This window comes from Saccopteryx bilineata, chromosome 2 (genome assembly GCF_036850765.1).
Source record: "Saccopteryx bilineata isolate mSacBil1 chromosome 2, mSacBil1_pri_phased_curated, whole genome shotgun sequence".
NCBI classification, from domain to species: domain Eukaryota; kingdom Metazoa; phylum Chordata; class Mammalia; order Chiroptera; family Emballonuridae; genus Saccopteryx; species Saccopteryx bilineata.
Genome location: NC_089491.1, coordinates 299674354 through 299681431, shown reverse-complemented (window position 1 = coordinate 299681431; position 7078 = coordinate 299674354). Strand labels below are relative to the sequence as shown.

Genomic DNA, 7078 nt, shown 5'->3' with positions numbered 1-7078 from the left:
TTAATGTTTGCTGAATCCACAATAATATGTCCTTATTTATTTCTAATATTGGAAACCTGCTTTCCTAAAATGTTTTTTATGGTCATTTTAGCAAGACATTTAATAATTTTATTAGTATTTGAAAGAACCAGCTTTTGGCTTTACTAGTCATTTTTTATTATTTGTTCTCTATTTCATTTCATCTATCATTTTCCCCATTCTTTTACTGACTTTAAGATTAATATTTTATTATTTTTTCATTTCTACAGATTATTGATTTTAGACATTTCTTTTCTAATATAAACATTGAATATCAATATATTTTCCCTCTAAGCACTAATTTTGTTGTTCTCTCAAATTGTTATATAATTTAATTATTTTTAAGTTCAAAATATTTTCTAATTGCCCCTAGGATTTCTTTTTTAATACATGAGATATTTAGCAGTCTGTTGTTTATTTTCCAAATGTTGAAGGATTTTTTCAGAAGTATTTTTTTTTTATTTCCAGTTAAATTTATGTGGTCAGAACATATACCATGAATAATTCCAATCTGTTTAAATTTATAAAAACTGGCCCTGGCCAGCTGGATCAGTGGTAGAATGTTGATGTGTGGAAGTCCAGGGTTCAATTCCTGGTCAGGGCACATAGGAGAAGCAACCATCTGTTTCTTCTCCCCTCCCCCTTCCTCTTTTCCCCTTCTCTCTCTCTCTCTCTCTCTCTCTCTCTCTCTCTCTCTCTCTCTCTCATCCCCCTGCAGCATAGCTCAATTGATTCAAGTGCCTCAGCCCTGGGTGCTGAGGATGGCTCCGTGGAGAATCATCTAAGATGCTAAAAATAACTGAGTTGTAAGCATGACCCCAGATGACCAGAGCATGGGCCCCAGACAGGGTTGCCTGGCGGATCCATGTCAATAGGCATGCAGAGTCTGTCTTTCTTTCTCTGCTTCTCTCACTTAATTTTTTTTTCCTTTTTTTTTTAAAGATCCAAATCTTTTTTTTTTTTTTTTTTTTTTTTTTTTTTTGTACTTTTCTGAAGTTGGAAACGGGGAGGCAGTCAGACAGACTCCTGCATGTGCCTGACCGGCATCCACCCGGCATGCCCACCAGGGGGCGATGCTCCGCCGATCTGGGGTGCCGCTCTGTTGCAACCAGAGCCATTCTATCACCTGAGGCAGAGGCCATAGAGCCATCTTCAGTGCCCAGGCCAACTTTGCTCCAATGGAGCCCTGGCTGCGGGAGGGGAAGAGAGAGACAGAGAGGAAGGAGAGGGGAAGGGGTGGAGAAGCAGATGGGTGTCACTCCTGTGTGCCCTGGCTGGGAATTGAACCCAGGACTCCTGCACAACAGGCGGACGCTCTACCACTGAGCCAACTGGCCATGGCTTCTCACTTAAATTAAAAAAAATTTAAGACTGTTATTTTTGTCCCGTACATGGTTTAGCTTGCTTAATGTTTATGCATACTTTAAAATAATATATATGCTTTCATTTGTGTTTATAAGTATAAATTAGGTTAATATAGTTGCTAATATATTCAAATTTTTTCTATCCTTACTGATTTCCTTTTTGATATGGTCTATCAATTACAGAATACAGAAAATTTTAATTATGATTGTGCATATCAAGTTTTTCAACTATATTTAGAATTATTACTTCCCCTTTATGCCATTGCAAAATATCTCCTTTTGTCTACAATAAAATTTCTTGGCCTCAAATCTGCTTTATCTTTTATTCATATAGCCACTGCAGTTTCTTACTATTCTGGTTTGCATGTCAAATGTTCTTTTTCTGTAATTTCATATTATATTTAAAGGAAGTTTTTTGTAGGCAGAATTGAGTGAGGTTTTGCTTTTCTAGCCAATATGAGTATCTCTGTCCTTTACTTGAAGTATTTTATTTAATATACTTACTGCTTTAAGTCTGCCATATTGTAATTTGTTTTCTATATAGTCTTTTTTTCTTTTTTCCTTCTTTCTTGTCTTCTTTAGATTTTTAAAATATAATTTAGTATTCCATTTTATCTCCTTTATTGTTTTTTTTCTTTTAAAAATCAGTGGATGCCGTTGGCTTTACAATATGTATCTTTTTCTTATCACAATCTATGTTTAAACAATATATCACTTTGTGTGTGTGTGTATGTGTGTGTGTGTGAGAGAGAGAGAGAGAAAGAGAGAGAGAGAGGGACAGACAGAAAGGGAGAGAGATGAGAAGCATCAACTCATACTTATAGCACCTTAGTTGTTCATTGATTGCTTTCTCATATGTGCCTTGACCGGGGGCTACAGCAGAGCCAGTGACCCCTTGCTCAAGCCAGCGACCTTTGAACTCAAGTCAATGACCTTGGGGTCATGTCTATGTTCCCATGCTCAAGCCAGTGAATGTGCGCTCAAACTGGTGAGCCCATGCTCCAACCTGGAACCTCAGGGGTTTGAACCTGGGTCTTCAGTGTTCTTGGCTGACACTTTATCCATTGCTCCACCACCTGGTCAGGCAATATAGCACTTCTTGTACAAAATAAGAAATTTATTATAAAGTACCTTGATCTTCCCATCTCTCCTTTGTGCTATTGTTATATGTTTTATTTTTCCATGTTTTATAAGCCCACATGCACAATTATATTTTTAATTTAAAAGCTTTTTAAAACCAATTTACTCATACATTTACCATTTCAAGTGCTCCTCATTTGTCAGTGTAAATTAAAGTTTTTCTTGTTATTTTTTGAAGAATATGCCCATTGATTTTAAATTTCTAGCTTGAGAAGTTAACTTTTTGAGCTCTTACGTATGTTTATGTTGCTGTTCCTTCAGCACTTTACAGATATTTATTCATCATCTTTTGGTTTATGTTACTTCTGATGGGAAGTGTGCTACTTTTTGTTCATTGTATTTTTCTGTATGTAATGTATCTCTTTTTCCCTTAGATGTGTTTTAGATTTTTCTTTATTTTTGATTTTTGTAATTTAATTATAATGCCCTGTGGGGTAGTTTCTTTGTGTTTATCCTGCTTAGTTTTGTTGGGTTTCTTATGCTTGCAGATCTATAGTTTTCCTCAACTTTGGGAAAAAAATTGGAATTTATCTATTCTAATATATTTCTTTCTTTTGTTTCTTCTGAAATTTCAATGACACGCTTTAGACTAATTTTTTCATAATATTTGCTCTTTATTTCTCATTCATGTTTTGCTTTCTTTAAAAATTTTTTTATATATTGATTTTAGTGGGAGAGAAAAGAGAGAGAGAGAGAGAGGAGCATTAATCTGTTACTATATGTGGCCTGACCAGGAATCAAACTGACACTCTCTACACTTCAGGATGATTCTCTAACCAACTGAGCTATCCAGCCAGGGCTCGTTTTTGCTTTCTATGCTTCATTTTGGTCACCATCTATTGTTACATTTTCGAGTTTATTAATTTTTTGCTTTATAATGTATAATCTGCAGTTATTCATATTCAGTATTTTTTTAAATTATAGATACTGTATTATCTATCTCTGGACAATCATTTAATTCAGTTTTATGTCTTCTATTTACCTCCTCATTTTGTTATTATTTCTTTTTAAGTTCTTGAAAATAATTGTAATACCTGTTGGCTCTTTCTGTTATTTTTGGATCTGCTTTCATTGATTAATTTTTCCCTGCACTATAGATCACATTTTTCTGTTCTCTCCCTCTTTTTGTATATTTGGGTTTTTTATTGGCTGTTAGGCATTATATATATTACATTTCAAAAATTTTTTTCCATTGATTTGAGAGAGAGAGAGAGAGAGAGGAGGGAGAAAGAGAAGCATCAACTTGTTGTTTTACTTAATTGTTCATGTAGTTGTGTATTCATTGATTGCTTCCCTTATGTGCCCTGATCAGGGTTTGAACCCACAACCTCTGCTGAGCCACCTGGCCAGGGCAATATTTCATTTTTGAATATTGAATTTTGTTGCCTTCCTTTAAAGAGTTATGAGCTTTATTAGGCATGCAGTTACATGGAATCCTCTTGGTTCTTTTTAAAGGAAGTCTTTGGGTTTTGTTAAGAGGGGTCTAGGGTAGGGGTAGCTTTAACTATCTAGTTTATTGCCCCTATAATGTGTGCTCTTTCTGAATTCTAATTTGTCTGACTAGAACTAGAACATATCCTAGACTTCTCTCTGGGATTTATTCAGTTTCTAGCTTCTCATTTTTATTTTTTCCATAACATTTATTCTTTGCTGAGCCTCCCAATATTTTACCCATGGCTGGAAATGAGAGTTATTTCATTTGATTTTTTAATTCCTTCACACTTCTGTGATCTGGCTGTGACTATCACTTGTCTTTTGGAAATCTTCTTTGTTACTTCCTCCCCAAATGTGCCAGGAAATGAGACAGGGTACACGGTTTATCAAAAGACAGAGAGAGGGAGGGAGCGAGGGAGACATGGTGAGGGAGAAATGAGACACACTTGACGAGAGTGCTTAATTAATACTTAATTCCAAGAAATAGAAAATAGAAACCCGTGTCTTTTAGGACTCCAGAACAATGTATGAATGTGGGGGCTAGAAGAAGACCAGTCCTAGGTTAAATATCATAAAGTTTGGTAAAAGTTGTCTTAGCGATGCTGTCAACTCCTGGGCTTTTTTGAACCCAGTTTTCCCACTACTTAGGGACATAGTATTCTTTGACTCTGTTCAGCTTTCTAGCTCAAATTCTATTATCTAGTAAATGTGAAGTTTCTTATGAGATGCTAATGACTCATACAACCCAATATGCTATTTTACTAAAATGTTTAGGAAATCTAAAACCTTAATTTGAAAGAACAATTCACTACTTATAGGAGTTTAGGCTTCATCCAAAGGGATAGAAAACAAATATGGAGGGAGCTGTTCTCTCCCAACCTTCCTTATATAGACTGTAATACGGGCTACTCTTCCTACATCGAACTAGAACTGGGAAAGGAGGGACAAAAATAACCATTCTAACAAAGATCAAAGTAGACAGGAAGAACACCCACTATTTCATCTCTTCAGTAAACCCACAGTCATTGCAAAGCATGGCCTAGCTTTGCAATATCCTCCACTTCTTTCTCCCCCACCCATTAGCTGGTGTCAGTGAATTATGGAGAAAGGCAGAAGCCCTCCAGCCTCTAGGGAAGAAATGACTTTAATCTCATCAGCTCTGGAGAAGGGACTATTAAAAAAGTTAATGGAACAAACTTCTGAATAGATGGGTCAGATCAGGACAACCCAAAGTCATTTTTTTTATTTAAAAAGGAAAAAAGAAAAAGAAAGCTGGTGATACAGACCCTGTGGCTATGATGGCCTCCACATCTCTGATCAAATTAATCCTAAATGCAATAGGGTCTTGATAATTTAATGAAGGACTCTAGAGGTGCTGTGGTGAATTTGGTCATAAAGGTGAAATGAAGAAGATGTAGAGTTCACTATAAGGAGAATTCCCCACATTGTTATCTGAATTATAATTGGGGGAAAGCTAGGGATTAATCTATTTTAAAATGTTACAAATGGAATATAGGCTGTTGGAATTTGAAAAGGGCCCAGTTAGAAAGTTTTCCTTAATGTGCAAATATACAAAAGAATAAAATTGAACTATGGTTTGACAAATAAAATAACCAGTCTGAGTAAAAAGTGAGAGAGGTATAAAAGATAGATATTCAAGTCCAGTGAGCAATGAAAATATGTCCACAAAGTGAATTTACCCCATCACTCCAGAAGAAACAGTAAAATTATCAGACTATAATAATTTATACTTGCCAAATTCTCTGGAATATTTGTAGATTTCATTTCTATCAGCAGAGATAAAAGAGCATATGAGGTTTTTGTTTGTTTGGGGGGGGGTTGTTTGTTTTTGGCCATGCTTATTCTGAAAAGAATGCACAATTTGGAGAACAAAAATCTACTATAGAACTAATTTTCTTGTATGATGATACCAAATGTATAGATCTTCAAGTATACCTTGGAAACAGTGATATATATATAGCCACATGTCCCTAGATGTCATCACTAAGATAGTTAATTGGAGAGGACTACTCTATCTTCGCCACCACTATGAGCTCCATCTGTAAAAAATTCCATCTTTAGAAATCCTCAGACCCTTCTTGAAGGATTGGTATCCAAAGCTCTTCTGTGAGCGAATAACATGTTCTCATTTCAAGGACATGAAAGCTACTGAGACATGGGCTTCTTACACTTAGAAATTACTGGGCTAACATCAACTATTACAAAGTATTACCTTGCATCCCAAGTCAGAATTACCTAAATGAGGTAGAAAAAGGAGATGAAATGCCATATACTGAGTACCTAGTCACTATCAGGAACTCTGTGTACTTCGTCTGTCAAAGATATTTTTGTTTTATGGTAACTAGAGTTGATAATACTATAATTGTATAATTGCAATTTGTGAAGAGAATAGAGCTTAAGTGTCCTCACACACACACACAAAATAAGTAAATATGTGAGGTGATGAATCTGTTAGCTCTATTGGGGATCCTTATGTAATGTGTGAGTGTGTGTGTGTATGTGTGTGTGTGTGTGTGTATAAATATCCAATCATCATAACATACACTTTAAATGCATTACAATTTTATTTGTCAATTATCCCTCAATAAAGCTGAAAGAAAAGGAAGACATTTTTGTTTTGGAATAGTTGGCATTAGTTTTCCCTTTCCAATAGTATCAGTTTTTCTTAAGTGGAGTATTTTTTTGTCACTGAAGATTGTTCTGGGAAGAACTGTAATCAGAGATGCTTCTCACTCCTGAAAAAGAAGTGGCCTCATAAGTCCTAGCCTGGTAGCTCAGTTGATTAGGGCATTGTCCTGACCTGCCAAGGTTGCAGGTTTGATCCTCAGTCAGGGCACATACAAGAAGCAATCACAAAATGCACAAATAAGTGGAACAACAAATGGACATATCTCTCTCCCTCTCTCTCTCTTTCTCTTTAAATTAATTTTTTAAAAAGTAGCTTCATGACTTAACCTAGGCCAATGTGGTCTTTCTCCTCTGATATTTCATACAAGATCAGAGAATCAAAGACCCTGACAGTGTTGAAGTTACACTTCATTTGATTGAGCCTAATTGGACTAGAGTTTCTTTTGGAAGTATTTTGTTATCTTTTCTGCTTC

The 7078-nt window shown here is 35.6% G+C and overlaps 1 non-coding gene across 1 annotated transcript; it reads right to left on the bottom strand.

Annotated features, from left to right (window-relative positions):
* Positions 1 to 1284: 1284 nt before the first annotated feature.
* TRNAN-GUU (transfer RNA asparagine (anticodon GUU)) lies at positions 1285 to 1360 on the bottom strand. Its single transcript has one exon. It is a non-coding gene; the product is annotated as a tRNA-Asn (tRNA).
* Positions 1361 to 7078: the final 5718 nt, after the last annotated feature.